This window comes from Taudactylus pleione, unplaced genomic scaffold (genome assembly GCF_031769625.1).
Source record: "Taudactylus pleione unplaced genomic scaffold, aTauple2 ptg000256l, whole genome shotgun sequence".
NCBI classification, from domain to species: Eukaryota; Metazoa; Chordata; class Amphibia; order Anura; family Myobatrachidae; genus Taudactylus; species Taudactylus pleione.
Window position 1 is genome coordinate 10,560,447 of NW_028284658.1, and position 17,772 is coordinate 10,578,218.

The window sequence follows — 17,772 nt, forward strand, 5'->3', positions numbered from 1 at the left end:
TCAGCATGTGTTTTATTTTTTGGGGGAAGTGGTGGTGCATTTTTTTTTTATAATAATTATTAAAACAAAATATTTTTTAGCAGATTTGCTTTTTCTATTATTCTGCTGGACAGGTGAACTGGTGGTGAGGGGGAGAAGATTTTTTTAGAGAGGTTGTGTTATGTTTGGTACACACTACACAATATGTGGTGCAATCTTGGTACCTGCGACCACTCTGCATGTGCATTGTGTTCTCCCAATCTGTCGTTTACACACATAGTCATTGCATCATCCCATTTGATGTGCTGCATGTCAGATGGGATGATGCGATATACAATGCGGTGCTGTAACATTCACCAAACACGATATATCTCGTCAACATATGGCAAATCGTGCAGTGTGTACGCAGACATGATATATCATTGTATCGTATCAGACCGTCTCTAGATCGTGTCATCTTTCAGATGTGTACCCAGCTTTAGGCTCACAACCTTTTCCTGTGGGCTTGGATTCTCCAGATGGTTAGAGATGCCAAAAGAACTCATTCTTGTCCCTATATAAATATATATATTTATAATAATATATTCCATTTGCATTTTTGTAGGAAAGATTTTTATGCAAGCTTAGATTAATGTAACAGAAGCAGTCAAACATAAAGATGTAACAACTGTAATTAATGCAGTCCAATGGCCCCTTAATGTCATAATTAAGACATAAATTATGCAAAAGCGAGCAGTATTTTAAGAAAGAGGTGGTCTTAAAGTGGGAGTTGATTGGAAAATATAAAAACAGTAGAAAAATGTCCTGAGTGTCAAAAAAACATTAAAATATACAAGCGAATATTACTTTTACAGGGGTGTTTTTATAGACAAAAACATGAGAATAGACCTCCTAATGTGCTTTGTGGACATATTTAAGCAAATAAAGTTGCTGTGTAGGCCAACATGTTTGGTGGATTGTAAAGAAGACATTAAAGGGTATATTTACTAAAGTGCTAGTTTTTAGAAGTGGAGTTGTTGCCCATTGCAACTGAGGAATCTGATATTAAGCTATCCACATATAGACTCCATTTTGTAACAAGATGGTGTATGCCTTTAAGGTTATTCACAACTTTAATAAGTGTTGTTAAGAAAAGTTTTTGCTAACCTTCAAGTTTCAGAGCCTTGGAATGTGCAGATGGCAGAAATGTTCAGACAGATAGTAGCATAGACTATGCATTCTAAACTCCCCTTGTGAGCTAAGGCCCTCATTCAGACCCACTCGCGAGCGGCTGTCCGCTCGCAAGTGGGTCGATGGTCTGCACTGCGCATGCGCACGACGGAGGGAGCTCCGTCGTGCGCATGCGCGAGACGCGACGAGCGAAGGACTTTCCTTCGCTCGTAGTGTCTCATCAAAGGGGGCGTGCTGTCGATGTTGACTGACAGCACGCCCCCTTTGGTGGGCGTGTCGGGGGCGTGCCTGCCAGACGGAGGCGTTCCCAAGGGAACGCCTACCGTCTGAAGCCGGCCCCACTGACATCACTAGTGATGTCAGTGGGAGTGATTTGGCTCTGATAGAGCCAAAATCACTCCTGGCCTTGCGGTTGAAAAACTCAACCGCAGGCTGTTGCTCGCAGTTTCGATGGTCACGATGGTCAAGACCATCGCGACCATCATCCTGCACGCTCGTATATGCTGTGGGTGGTGACCCACAGCTATACGAGCGTCCAGGAGGATGCTCCATATTAATGGAGGTGGGCCCTGATTCAGGGCGAGCGCTCTGGTCAGAGCGTCTGGCTCTGAATCAGGGCCTAAATTCCCTTCCTGAGATAGATAAGGAATAATGAGGAATAAGGAGTGATTTATGTAGTGTTTCAGAGACAGATGAATGTTTGTACTTGCTGCTAATTGTACATGTCACACTTTGAGAACATCCTCCTTGTAATATGCGCCTATAAAATCTATGTACCCTTTTTCTGAAACAAGAGATGCTTGAACACTGACTGTTTTTGGTCTGAGTGTTTTCTATGAATATCAGCTGATAAACAAAGGGATATACCACCTGAGGGTTCTGAAACACTTAAAAGAGCTCTGCCCGGTGATAGACAGTTGGAGATCCTGGTACGGATTCATGACAACCAATCAGATTTTAGCTATTATCTTCTAGAAGGTGCTAGATAAATGATAAGTGGAATATGGTTGCTATGGGCAACAACTCCACTACTGAAAACCTGCACTTTAGAAATATACCCCTAAATCATACTTGCCTACCCTCCTGGAAGTTGTGGAAGGCTCCCGATTTTTTGGGTAACCCCTCCCCCTCTTCCTAGTGAAGTGGGAAGAATTAGGAGATTATTACCGGGGATCGGTGAGTCCGTGCATTGATGGCAGGGCCTAATGACGCAATTCTATGAGAATCGCGTCATTTAGTCCCACCCCTATTTTAAATATCCGGCGTTCGTGGCGATTTGCCGCGAGGGGACGGGGCTTAATGATGCAAGCCAACTTGCCCCACCTCAAACTCTGCCCACCTGCTTCTCCTCCCCAGGCTTCTCACAAAGGGCCTGATTCAGAGTTATGAGCAAATCAAAACAACAAGCAAACCATATTGCAGTGCTAGCGGTACAAATGCATTTATATTTTTGCATGCAGGGAAAATACTGTACTGGCTGCTTTTACATGTTGCTGACAAATACGGGGCAGTGCAACATGGTTTTGCCAAGGTACAAATTGCTCCTTTATTTGCTATTTTTGTTATTTGATCCTAATTTAAAGCAAAAAGTGGTTATTGGCAGATTTGCTCTGGTATTTATAGCAGTGATTTTTTTTTTAAAGGCAATATCCGATATTATATTACCTTTAACAATTATAACTAACTACATAAAGGTAAAAATTGTTGCTTTAAATCTGCAAATAAATAAACTTGCATTTGATGAAAAAAAGAAACATTTCAGATGCAGATTGTCACAACTGATTGCAACATGGATCTATTAGTTAAGTGATTGAAAATTTTAGCATTTTGTTCTTCTAACAAAAATGCACTTTGAGCTCTAGACTCGGGGAAGGCAACCTATGGTACTCCACTTGCTGTGGAACTATACATCTTAGCATGCCCTAACAGAAAAACAATGGTAAGGCATGATGGGATGTGTAGTTCCACAGCAGCTAGTGTTCTACAGGTTGCGTACTACTGCAGGAGCAGGTTGACTGTTGATACAGATGCCTGTAGGAAAAGAGAATATTTAGTGGTCCCTTAGGGAATTTCTTCCTCAATTCCAGAGTCAGTTTAAAGAATAGTCTAAGGCAGGGATCTTCAACCTTTAAGACAGTGAGGGCCAAATTTAAAAAATCCACGAAGCCCTAGGGCCACTGCAGTATTTAGACTCACACAATTATGTCCCATAACTGCCCCCTCCTACAATTTTAATTAGGTTCCAGAACGCCCCCCCTCCTCCCACAATTATAATTATGCCCCATAACTCCCTCCTCCTCCATTAGTTATGTCAGATAGTTGCCCCTATCCTCAAACAATTATGTCCCATAACTGCCCCGCTCTGCAGTGCCCCCAGTAGTGCCCCTTATAAAATGCCCCCAGTAGTGGTCCCCTCTATGCAGTGGCCCCCAGTAGTGGTCCCGTCTATGCTGTGGCGCCAGTAGTGGTCCCCATTATGCAGTGCCCCCAGTAGTAGTCCCCTCTATGCAGTGCCCCTTATATAATGCCCTCAGTAGTAGTCCCCCCTATGCAGTGCCCCTTATATAATGCCCCCAGTAGTGGTCTCCCCTATGCAGTGCCCCCAGTAGTGGTATCCCCTATGCAGTGCCCCAGTAGTGGTCTCCCCTATTCAGTGCCCCCACTAGTAGTCCCCCCTATGCAGTGCCCTTTATACTGTGCCCCCAGTAGTAGTCGCCCCTATGCAGTGCCCTTTATGCTGTGCCCCCAGTAGTAGTCCCCCTCCCTATGCAGTAGTGAGTGGTGGTCCCCCCTATCCAGTGCCCCTTTTACAGTGTCCCCAGTAGTAGTCCCCCCTATGCAGTGCCCCCAGTAGTGGTCCCCCCTATGCAGTGCCCCTTGAACAGTGCCCCTAGTAGTAGTCCCCCTATGTAGTGCCCCCAGTAGTGCCCCCCCTATGCACAGCCCCTTATACAGTGCCCCCAGTAGTGGCGCCCCCTATGCAGTACCCACCCCTATGCAGTGCCCCTTACATATATAGGACAAAGACACAAAAAAACCAACTTACCTGAATCCCCGCTCCTGCCGCTATCTGCTCCTCCATCCTCCCTGCCCGCTCTGCCCATTACCCACTGCGGAAGCCGGAAGGTGGAGCTCATGAGTGAGCTCCAGTCTGATTCAGGTAGTGGGCGCAGCAGCCAATGAGAGTCTGTCTGACTCTCATTGGCTGCTAAAACAAACACACTGTCGCTGGGTAGTACGAGTGTATTTGTGTTTGTTTCTGCGTAGTGCATACCACACTCACTGCGGTCCGCACTACACTAACCATCGGCGGGCCATGGGGAACAGCACCACGGGCCACCCCTGGTTTAAGGCAATAAAACGTTGATGTGATGAAGTATAAGCAGCTGCTTTCAAACCTTGCATTTTCTGTGGTAAATTGCTTCAAATGAAAGGGCATATCATGGTTTGTTCCAACCAAAATAATTATTTTTCTTCAAACTTATGAATACAGAAATATAACCCTGTATTTTGAAAACTAGTCCATAGCTCCATTATGATACAATGTATTGAAAAGCTTGGATGAGTGTGTTGAATTTAATGGATTAGTACCGATATTTAATTGATTAAAACACATGAGAAATCCTACCTGACATCTAAAGTTTGATTCACACTGTCAGATATTTTTGAGATGTCAAACCAGGCGACTTTTCGGCAAATCAAAAGCCCCAATATCTGTGCTACACATTATGTGATTTTTTTAAACTAGAAGTTTTCGGTCACACCACACTGTTTTTGCATGTGTCCGTCCACAAAGAGGATGATGTAGTCTTGGGAAAATGTAGGAAATATGGGCAGATTATCGAGAATAAACAAACACTGCTCGATATTGGAAGATTTGGCCAAGATTTTCTGTCATGGCTAACCATTCGGATAATGGAAGGAATGTATTTGTGGACCTAGTGGATGCTGATATATATATATATATATATATATATATATATATGTATATAATGGTTATACAAACCACCCTTATCCTGCACCTATACACTTGAGTAACTTTATGGTTTATACTGGAGAATTAATAAAGAAAAGGCCATTCTGGATAAACACTTCAAAATACTACTATTGAAGTATAAAAACATTCACATATAAAAACCTAGTAGTTTTTGTGGACAAAAATCTATTTACACCCTTATAAAAACATAGTACAATTTATTACAATAAAAACATTTTGTACAATACCAATACAATTTTAGACGGTGCCGATTAGGTTTACAGGGTTCCACATTTAAACATGGACGATTCACCCTTAGGTATAAAGCATGTATTTGTACCGAATTAGGATCAAAACACAGTTAACCTACGCGTTTCGTATCCTTGGAGACTTCTTCAGGGGTTAATCTTAAAAATGAAACTTAAAAAGTCCATAAGAAGGGTTTCACACAAATGATTGCATACATGGAATATCCACTTGTTTTCAATATACAGTTCTTTAACAACATACTATACATAGAATTACTTACATTGATATTAATAGGAACTGAGATTTACAACAGTTTAGAAGGAGCTAAAGAAACTGTCAAGTTATGAATAGTAATAACTATGGAATTGTCAAGTTAAGGATAGCAATAACTATTATAGCCAGAGATAATACCCCATTTTAATTTTCATACCTCTGTGCCTTCACATAAAGGAATACATATTGTAAGTTCCAATTGGTCTCAAATATACTGGAACGATGGATATTCTTAGGAAACACCTGGTTCTCAGCAAAAGGTAGCAGATTTCGTACCTGAATAACGTATGTAATACTTCTTAATTTCTATTACTTAACATGGTGGTCTAATGCATATAATAGAACAACAGCATTGGATCTCAAAATGAAGAAATGTATCTACATACCTCCGATAGTCAAATTCTGTATGTACTGTATGCGATCAGTACTGGGTAGCTGGATCCCACCTATTAGAACATTGGGGAATTATTATTGTGTATAGTTTGGTATTGGTATTATTTTATACCTCTTTCACATCGCAAACACGGGTCGGACCCGGGTTTTGAACCAGGATCCAACCCAGGTCAGAAACGGGTCAGGGCCTTTCACATCGCCTTAATAACCTGCCTTTTAACTCAACCCAGGTTGCCCATGTTAAAACAGTGTGATGTAATTTTTAAAGGATTTTATTGGCTCACAATTATGATGATGTTTTCAGTAAAGTAAAAGGAGGGGTTGGGGAATGCTTGCAGTGCAGCAACCATGGCCGACAGAGCACATATCATAGATGCAGCCCACATTTTGCTGATGTTGCGATAAGTTATCACATCCTTGACAGTGCCAGTTATCTGTTTACATATTTCTTCCTCACCCCTGATCCGCAGAAACTCCATTACTTCTTCATCACTCCAGTTTGCCATAATTCCTCCAGTGAAAGTACAGTATAGTACACTGTGCTGTCTGTATATAGCTTATTATTAGCTGCCTTTTGCCCAAAGTGTGCAAAGTGTGCAGTGCAGGACAGTAATGTAAATTCAGAGACATGTGCTCTGTGTGCAGGCTGGTCAGCTGACTGGAAAAAGCCAATCAGCACTATTTTCTGAGACCCGGGTCAAATATCCCGGGTCTGTACCATTTAAGAGCCAAATAACCCGGGTCTGACCCATGTTTAACCCTCCTTTTAACCCGGGTTGAAATACCAGGTCGGTCGACCCAGGTTATTCATTTTGGTGCATTTAAAAATCACGTCGACCCGGGTCGACCAGGCAACAACCCGGGAATAACCCGGGTTATTTTGGCGATGTGAAAGGGGTACTGGTTTATATGTAAGAGTAACTTATACCCCTTACCAAAATTATTTACATATTGTATTACTTATATAATCCAGAAATATGGAGAGGATATTCTTGCCATGGATCATTTAATATATGTCAGGAGGAACATAGGGCATTGTCACCCAATATCACCTCTAATATGTGAGAGAGGACCCTTATTATAATACATTTATGACAAAGCATTAAATTAAGCTAGCATGTATTATATCAAACCATAGTAAAGTAGCAATACAAATAACATTACTGTAATTATGCAGTGGGGTATGTTAGCACAGAAAAATAAATAGTAGGTATTAATCAAGTATATTAACAGAGAAAAATATATATAATCGGTATTCATCAGGTATATTTACAGAAAAAAAAAAATATTCACAGGTGAATGTGTCCCTCTGCCTACCTGGGTATGTAAAAGGCTATTTAGATCTAACTCCTACTAATACCTATGATATATCTTTCTCTGTATATATACCTGGTTAATACCTACTATGTATATATATTTTTTTCTGTAAATATACCTGATGCATACCGATTTATATATATTTTTCTCTGTTCTGAATAAGGTTGTAAATTCCATGTATGCAATAATTTGTGTGACACCCTTCTTATGGACTTTTTATGTTTCATTTTTAAGATTAACCCCTGAAGAAGTCTCCAAGGAGACAAACACGTAGGGTAACTGTGTTTTTGATCCTAATTCGGTGACTACACCACTACGAATACATGTTTTTAACCTAAGGGTGAATCGTCCATGTTCAAATGTGGAACCCTGTAAACCTAATCGGCACTGTCTAAAATTGTATTGGTACTGTACAAAATGTTTTTTTATTGTAATAAATTGTAATATGTTTTTATATGGGTGTCAACAGCTTTTTGTCCACAAAAAGAATTAGGTCTTTTATATGTGAATGTTTTTATACTTCGATAGTAGTAGCATTTTTAAGTGTTATCCAGAATGGCCTTTCTTTATTAATTCCCATATGTGTGTGTGTATATATATATATATATATATATATATATATATGTACATACACATACTTATTCTCCTCTCTTTTTGTTGATTATTAGCTGAAGGGTTAAAGCCTCCTCCCTTTTCCTCTCTCCTAATAGCATCTGTTCCTCCTACTAGATGATAAAGTGTACTGCTGTCTCTGAATGATTTAATGGGTCGCTCGCTCTGGTTTGCTGAGCTGTGCAGGCAGATCGTTGTACTTTTCCGGCAGCTCGATTAAATCATGGAGGGGCAAGAGCAGAACCATCCTAACAAGCTGGATACAAAAACCATAATTGCGTTGTGAGATATTTATTCATTTATTTATTTATTGTTTACCATCTGTTGTAGCCCTATTAAAATGTCTTTATGATAAGATTTGACTTATTAGGGTGCCTGTAGAGCACTTGCTAATCACGGGGATTTTCCTAAATGGTTGCATTATTATTATTACCACGTATTCCCAAAGTTTATATTTAATCCATGATGTTAATAAAATTGTGAATGCTACCATATAAAGAAAATAGTATGGCAAAAGAAAAAGTTTATCTTTTTATAGGTTGCATGCAGTCAGCTCATCACCCCACATTGCACTTCTGTCTCTTCCATCTATAGCATGTACAGCAGCACTTGTGTGGTTCACAGAGGAAAACGTTGTGACCACTGATCTTCCACTGCAGCTCTGCAGCAGTGCACCCGCTGCTGCTGCAGTGTTTATCGGCTCTGTCCTGGGAGCCCTGCTAACACCTGCAATAGGGGACAGGAAGGCTCCCGCCTGAAACCCCTCAGCCTGCACTGCAGCAAGCGATAATACACACACCACTGCTGCTGAATAGTGAGCTGGGACCCGAGACACCTGTCTGATCTCCTAGCCAAGGGACAACCGGTACAGAGAGCCACCTGCCGGTAGCCGCTGATTCTGCATCACAACAAACGGCGGCTCACCAGCATATGCTGCTCCAGACTCGGCTGAAAAACTCGGTGAGTCTCTGAGCCACCAGCCTTTGTCATACAGCATACCTGGAGCCCTGGAACAAAATTTATATATCCGGCATAATTGTATATGAGCATCTGTGCCTGATTCGGCATTGCCAAGGCTAACCTTGTAAAAACACAGTGAAACAAACGTCGGTGTTATGCTGTGTGTTTGATACCTCATATACAAATTGTGTATACTACATATATATATGTTTGTACCTATGCACTAACTTTAGGAGAACTATCTCTAGGTCTTGATACTGCAGGACCCCAGGGTTTGGTAGCGCCGAATCAGGGACATATGTTGCCTGATATTTAAATTATCATACACCTCTAGACTCCATATAATCATATTCATATATTCTATTTAAGTGTGATTTTATGGGTATATTGCACCATAAACACCATATTTGTTTTCCCTTTGTATATGTTTTTTGGGGGGGCGCCCAACTCTTTCCTCGGGGCAACTGGTATGAACTTACACCCCTCCAGGTGAATGAGGGCATAAGTGTCAGATTCACGCAAATCTGCATATGCATGGGGCCTGTTTGTTTTCTATACATGTGCAGAACAACCTTATCGCTACATAATCTGTTTTAGGTCTCGCCCTGCATCAGCCCCCCCAATGTGTATAGTTTCACCAAACCAGCAGAAATCTATCCCTGGAAACGTTTTTAAAACTTTGTTAAGTATGTTAAATCTATGACCTTTGTATTAATATGACATGCATTCTCTTTTGACTGACTTCTGTGTGGCTACAATAAACAGATATTGCTGTGTTAGTTTAATCCATCTGTTGTAGGATTGACTATAAAAGTGTGAGTCTATAAAAACCTAGTAATGGATCTGCTTGTGAAAAACTGTTAGAAAATCATTATATTAATTCCCGTGAACCTGTATAGTAGATTTTGAGTTTAATATATTGACATAACCAATTGTAGTTTTTTGCTTTCCTTGAGAAAGAACTTGAGGCACTATTTTTCTGACAATACCAAACATCCCCATCTGCTGGGGTTTCATTTGTAGCTTTAATTTAAACAAAAGCAGCCTTTGCTGAAGGTAATTATGTTCTGGCAGCAGTTTCCTAGCTGTGGTGCTTTGAAGAGGTTTTCTTTGTATTGCAATCTGCTTAGACATCAGGAACGATGCCAGCTAAAGTAGGTGGGCACTGCACTGCACTGGAAATCATAATTTTAATATCTTTGAGGTCACTCATTACTTAAAAAAATCACACTCGAAATAAAATATTGGATTAACATTGCTCTGAGGTTCAGATGTGTGCCCAGGGTAAAAATTGTTTGATTTACAGTACATTCCTTCTCAAAGAGTCCAAATCAGAATATCAATACAGTTGCCTTAAGATATTGTAGCAATTGAATTGCAAATGTGAGAATTTTTCTATTTTGTTTTATTGCAATGCATACATAGATGGGCACAGTTGGGAAAACATGAATATTGCAAAACATAATAATTGTAAGCATTGAACAGATGACAAAATAGCAAAACTGTGTCCCTGGGACTTATTGAACTATTTTAATATATTATGGGAGGAGTGTAGATAGCAGAGTAGCGTTCCACGTGGAGACTGGTTGGAGTGAGGAAGGAAGGAAATGGAGGTAACTATGACTAAAGATGGGAAAAAGATCCAAGCAGTTACTGAGAAGCAATTTTAAAGATCACAAAATGTAGAGAAGAAATAGGGACTATTCAAACATCAAATGAAAAATGGAGGGAGATGGAAATGTGATTTCTAGGGGTACCTGGTCTTAAAGGAAGAGTTGTGGAGGATACTGGACTGTGCTCCATTTTGTAAATCTGCCATTTTCTGGAGAGAATTGTTTGGAACAAGGAAGCAACTGGTTTCCTCCACCTGGCAGATACCGGCTGTAGATAGATTGCATATTAGTTTGTTCTCATGAGGAGTAGCCACCATAATTATATCGGGAGGAGGAAGAACTGGGAGAAAATGGAACAATGATACAAAGTATGGAGGCAATCAAATTTCATATATCTGTTATTAAAGGGGAAGATTTTAGGTCAGACCAACCACATATGGAGGAATGAGCCCTCCAATATACATTCTCTCTAGCATATGTCAGAAACCTCTGGATTCACTTCGTCAGGTTGGGATGTAGAACTTCAAATAAGTTTCATTCCGTTCTCATTAACAAATACGCATATAGACCTAGAATACAGATTTTCTCCCAGTCTTTGTTTATTGATTCTCCCAAACATATACACGAGAATCTGTGTGGACTGGTTGTGAGGTTTCAACTTCTGAATATAATTTGAACAGAAGACCTTTTGTACTTGCATGTCTCAAATTTAATGCATTGCGGGTGGTGAATGGACTTCACATCACATGGCTTAATTGGAGAAACTGAAAAGAGCATTTATGTGGAGTATGAGACTTCTCTTACAGTTCGGTGAGGGAATATATGTCTGAGTGATATCCCCACATATTAGCCTTGGATTAAACTGAAATAATGAGTAACCAAAGGAAAGATAGGGTTATTAAAAAGTGGAATAAGCGGATTTGAGGAAGGGGCTGGCTGATTTAATCCAAACTGCTGAGGAGTGGGATGAGCTAAAGCTGCTTTTGGGCACTGAAGGAAGGAGGTGGAGGAAAGTCTCAAATTTAGACCAGACGGGGGCTATTACATAAGACAAGTTGGGATAATGATCTGCTAAATACTAACGTTTGGAATTGAGATGCCTAAACCTACACTCCGTGATGGTCTCTGCAATACCCGTAACTGAACTGTAAAGGCATTTTTTGGCCCAAATAAATGTAGTGCTATGTAGCAGAGATTTGATGACATTGGGGGATATTCAATTGAATGCAATGTTGAATAGCACAGTAATGAGTGCCCAGAGCTATTCAATTGTCCGCATTCTGCCCAGCACTAGAGTCTGGATATGTAGTTTACCGCACAAATTCCAGGGGTTTAGTGGTGGTAAACGGCATTCTACGACTTAAGTGGCAGGCATTTGCTGTAATCCAGCAACTAGCATTGTGGCATTAGTTTGCTTGGATTTCTGCTTGCACTTGAGGAGGATGTGAGCAGAAATCTGCTAGTCGAGGGTTTACAGCACGTTCGATTGAATTGTGCTGGACACTCATTCCTGGTGCTATTCAACATCGATTCCCCCCATTGTGTGTCTGAAATAAATATAAGGCCCTAACAAGGATGTTCGTATTGACAGAGTTGATCCGGTCAGTTGAAGAGATGCAATGGTGAGACTAGTTCTCTAAATTTAATTTGGGACAGCAGATGGCATCGTTGTCTTGAAAAAGTTGATGGTAGTGTTTGGTAATTGGAATATCCAAATATTTAATCTTAGGTGAATGCCATTAAAAGGGGAAATTTTGTGTTGTGGTAGAACATTGTTTGTCCGGATTGTAGACAATTTTGTTTTATTTTTAAATAATCCTAAAAACTGCATAATTTGTGGCTCTCAAGTGGTGTGTTGTAATATAGGAAAAGAATTATAGGAGCAGGTTGTGAGCATAGAATTGAAAGTGTATAAATAGAATTAGCAACCAAACAGATTGTGATCCCTGAACTTGCAAACTATTTTTGGGAAAATGTGGGAAAATAAAGAGCATGTTTGAGGGGCTGAGACCTAAATCTTTTGACAAATTGCTGTAAAAATGTCCCTCCGCATACAGTTTGGCCATGCTTTGACTTGACTTTTTATGGGTGTTCTATATAGGATTGACCATGTAGTTTGACAATGGATAGGTAGACCTCAAAAGGTTGACAGGGTCAAAAGGTCGACAGGTTCAAATGGTCAACATACATATGGTCGACAAAAATTGGTTGACTTTTTTTAATTTGTATTTTAATCCTAACCCTTCCCCTAGTGCCTAACCCTAACCCTTCTCTTGGTGCCTAATCCTAACCCACCCCCAGGTGCCTAAAACTAACCGTAGCCTAATCAACCATCTAGTGCCTAATAGTCCCCTCTGGCAGCCTAACCCTCTACCTAACCTTAAAAATGTCGGAAAAAAAACATGGTGACCTTTTAACCATGTCGACCTTTTACACTGTAGACCCTTTATCAGTTAACCTTTGCAACTTTCGGCATTTTGTCCCTGTCGACCATATGGTGTCGACCTATTCACTATGGACGTTTCATCCGGTTGCCCCTTTTTATATAATAATACAATGCTTCAATTACTGTTTCCACAGGGTTCCACAGTAAATCATAGTGCTTGTTGTGGTGTTTTAATCCAAACCAGGTAGGCACATAATTTATAATACACTACAGGTTGAGTCTCCCTTATCCAAATATTCCGAATTACGGAATATTCCGAAATACAGATTTTTTTTGCCATGATTGAGATAATGAAACCTTTGATTTTTGATGGTTCAATGTACACAAGCTTTATCTAAGGCACACATTATTATAAATAATGTATAAAATTACCTTCAGGCTGTGTGTATAAGGTGTATATGAAACATAAATGAATTTCATTTCTGTACACACACTTTGTTTGAGCCACAAAATTATTAAAAATATTGTACAAAATTACCTGCAGGCTGTGTGTATAAGGTGTATATAGAACATAAATGCATTCTGTGTTTAGATTTGGGTCCCATTCCCAAGATATTTCATTATGGTATGCAAATATTCCAAAATACAGAATATTCTGATATCCAAAACACCCCTGGTCCCAAGCATTTTGGATATGGGAGACTCAACCTGTATTATCTGTATATGAAAAATGCTTGCATCTCATGTGAATAAAAAGGTTTTGTATATTAAATACTCATGTTCAAGTCAGTTTTATAGCCCAACAAATGAGAATATATTTGGCTTCAATGGTGCATGTTTGCCTTTGCATACACCATGTTGTTATGTAAGAAATGCGACCTCCGTCGCAGGCTGTGATCGCAAATGCAGCAGGGGGTGTCATACACTTCCTGCTGCATTTACATGATTGCAAGGATTGCATTGCAAAGCTGCGTGCTATCCTTGCTGAATCAGGCCCTTAGTCTTTTGACTGTCTATATAAATCAAGTAGATCTTTTAGCCCATTCCCGTGCCCGTGCCCCTCTCCCATTTGTAAGTCTGTCTGCTCATCTTAATTTTCCTCTACTGCAATGCAACATGGTTGTGCCAAAGTACCAAGCTGGTGTGTGGGTACAGGGTCTCTTACCTAGTGTGGAACAGCTTTAACTACTGTATGAATGTAATGAGTTCTTTTGAAAGCCTATCTACAGTATTTGTTTGACTTACTACATTGTAATTGATGAAAACAGATACTATTATACATATAATTATGTACATATGGAAATGTGAAATTCAGTATAAGTAGATAATTTTATTGCCTCCTAAAACAAGTCCATTCACCACAGTCAGGCAAACATATGAGTGATTTGGTGTTCAGAACTGCAACAGTCTCTCATTCGTAGAGGAGCCACAAGGCACATAATGCATTTATCATTTACATTTAAAAACGGATGTAGTAGAGAGATTGTGCTTGAGAATAAATCTCACTATGAGTTTTCTGGCATATTTTAATACCTTAGTTTGTGTTGCAGCAAGGAACCAACATCATTGATACTGCCAACTGGCAGGATGGTGCATATCTGGTGATGAGTGCTGGCTGTGTCCCAGACAAACTACTCACTATACAAGTTGCCTATGCAAATCACTCTCATTATGTAAATTAAAGCACACAGGGCGCCTAATATAGTCCTGTGACAGGGATATTCCCTGCTGTTACCAAACTGTGTTTTTGTCTGCCAAAAACTTATACAAAGCGGCACCTGCTGATACTACCAAATGCACTTGCACCTCCCAAAAATGTAACTCTTTCTTTGCCAACAGATCCATTATTATCATATGGCAGTAATACAAACTTTTTTATTAAGCCAATACAATATTTACTCTTACAACAGATTTAACAGACTATTGACAGACTATGTACTAATAATCGCTGACCAGCCACGATTATTATTTATCCATATCGCTGGAGATATTTTAATGTTTAATGAAATTATCCCAGCCTTGTACAAAGGGGAACTTGCAGGGATAGCAGTTGCAGTAACCGCTGTCCCTGCAAGCTATATCCCTGGAATTTAGGAGAACTCTTTCACAGAAGTGAAAGATTTCCCCGGGGGCATCGGACACTAGGCATGTGCACAGTGTCAGCTTTCGGAGCCAGCCAGGCGCTGCGGGGGAGAGATCGAAAGATGTCTCTCCTGCACCTGGAACCTCCATACGCTTACAGCAGTTTACACCATCTGAAGATGGTGTAAACTACTGGGGATAAACTCTGAAAAGCTTCGCTTTTTGGAGTTTAGTACATAGGGGTCAGATCATAGACCCCTTTGATAATAATGGAGACTGCTATCGGAAGTGCTAATTAGCACTCTGCTGGTGATTTCTGTGAAATCATATTATAAGTAGAGATTTTTTCTCTTGTAAATGGACAAAAAAAACCCTGATACATTATTTTAGTAATATTCTAAATCATGAGAGTAAATTGTTTTAACACATTTAAAAGCAGGAAGATCCAGGACTGTTGCTGGTAGGGATGTGTCATTTTATGCGTTAACAACAACAACAAGTGATTTGGAAAAGTGGAGGTGTTGACCATAGCAACCGATCAGACTCCAGATATCATTTATCTAGTATACAGTAGTCTAGAAAATAAAAATAAAACATCTGTTTGGTTGCTATGGGCTGGCTGGAGAAGTTCTTCCTGTTTTTGAATTGTGCAGCTGACCTGTCAGAAAAGTAGAAAACCTTTTGCAATGTTGGCATCTCATTTCTCTTAAGGAATTAAATCAGTGTACAGCTACTATATTATGTATCAAGCACACAGTAATGAATACAAAAGTATTTGATTTCATCTGGATCCCTGGATTAGACTGCAATGTGATGTACTGTCGCTTGATCGCTGTTCCAATGAAAGGACTACGCTTTCTTTTGCACCACAAAAGAGTAGATTTTTGACACTTCTCAACTGATGGCAGCCTTGCGCTCTCTTTAACATTTTCTTGAACAGCTGTTCAGCTGTAAAAGAGTATTTTCTACAATTACAGGAGTTGTTCACAGGAAGTGTTGACAAATTTAACCTTTCTTTAATCTCTTAATCTGATTTGTTTAGCAGATGTTCCTATAACTGATCAGTACCTGGACAGTTGTTACATTCATCTAAATGTCACTCGGGAGTTGCATGTGTACACAGTAGTTTTGCTAGATATACTTTCTACTCAGTCAGAACACACAATATACATGTGTAATAATATGTATATAAGATAACTGCGCTGGTAAACTCTTAATAGGATAAGTATATAATAAAATATTCAGATATAAATTTGCTCCCGATAAAATGGAATGGGGCTCAATTGGAATAATTAACACAATTTATAATTAACAGTGAAGTACTTACTAATCATAAGTTAAAATAAACAACAATAAAAAAAGCAACAATAACTTTTATCGATAAAATAGAAATGCAAAGCACTATCCCAGTGTTCAAAGTATCGGCAAACTTAATGCAGGTTATTAACGTGATTAGAAATAACTCAATCTACATAATAAGCGAGAAAGTGTGTGAATGTGTGTGTCTCTGTTTGGCCTTTATACACAGCCAGAGTTTTGTACCTGATAGTGTAGTTTGACCAGGATTAGGTTTTTGGCTATGTTTGAAGTTCGTGTGTGCCATGGAGCTCTACATAGTGCCCACCAAGTAGGCCGTGGAGTCTCTGATTTGAAATTTTGGTTTAAGCAAGTTTGATCAGGATGTCTTCCAGTGCCTAAAATTGATCTGAAGGCCAGCAAAGGTGTTTAAGCCCGTGATGTTGGGAAGAACAGGTTACTGATGGTTGCTTGTATGTCCAATAAAGTATCCACCTATCCTGCAGGGTGTAGGCTATTGGTAATATCCAAGATAAACTTATGGTTCTCACAAAATGTGCCAGCTGAAAAAATGGTATTCACACCCATAGGGAACGGTCTCCCATATAGCAGGGACAGCTCTTGTTTCTGTGGCAATAGAAGGAATAGCTATGTGTTGAATTAATGTTTCATAGCAATGTTGGCAGCTAAACGCTGTGTGTGACATCTGTATTCCACAGTGGGCTCATAGCAGGTGTAACAAACCAGAGACAGTGATGTCAGTGATAGGTGGCTAATTTCTTTGTTGCAACCTCTTAATTCCCGGCGGATCAGTCTGTATAATAAGTCAGTGTTTCACAATAGTTTGGAATAGCTTGGAAGTCCTAGTAAGACTTCACTCACTTGCTGTATGTATTTTTACTCTACGTTGTATATTATTTTGTTATGTAGCACCAGGAGTTGTGTTAGTGGAGAAATCCACTTTTACTATCTTTGATATATCCTAATGCCGGCTATCGGGATTAGGTCCGCCGGCTTCCCGACTGCATACCCATCCTAATCACTCATATATGATTTGTCACCATTACCTGTAACAAGTGGTACTCACTCGATCAGGTGCTCTGCTTGAGGCACCCGGAGAGGGGTTTAGTGCAGTGGGTCTTTACGGCACTTCCTGCTGTCTGCCTGCTTTGGATGGCTAGCACACGACTGAAGGCTACAGCCTTCTGCCACCATTACAGTTGTGGCTTGCTGCAGTAGCCCCAACCCCTCGTGGAAGAGATCCGAACTGCAAAAGCACACCCCTGCAGGCTCTTATCAACATCGAGAGCTGACGACATATAGAGTCTTTCTATTTAAGGAGTCCCAGCCCAGCAGTCTGTTTTTTAGTTATTAACAAGTCTCCTAGTGACCTGTGTTGCTGCAAGCCTACTCCAGTACCTTGCCTAGGACTCTTTGACCTCTCCTTCTACAAATTTCAGCTGCAG

General features: G+C 40.1%; 1 protein-coding gene across 6 annotated transcripts in view; it reads right to left on the bottom strand.

Moving 5' to 3' along the window:
• The window catches only part of RALY (RALY heterogeneous nuclear ribonucleoprotein), a 211,950-nt gene that overhangs the window by 118,894 nt on the left and 75,284 nt on the right, over positions 1–17,772 (bottom strand). Inside the window, exon 3 of one of the 6 annotated variants that reach the window (XM_088480647.1) lies at positions 6,034–6,093. The exons of 4 other annotated variants lie outside the window; for them this stretch is intronic. The gene's annotated coding sequence lies outside the window, so the exon portion shown is untranslated. Of the gene's footprint in view, positions 1–5,804; positions 5,823–6,033; positions 6,094–17,772 lie in introns of those variants that run through there. One more of the 6 variants, XM_088480650.1, reaches the window with a different exon arrangement.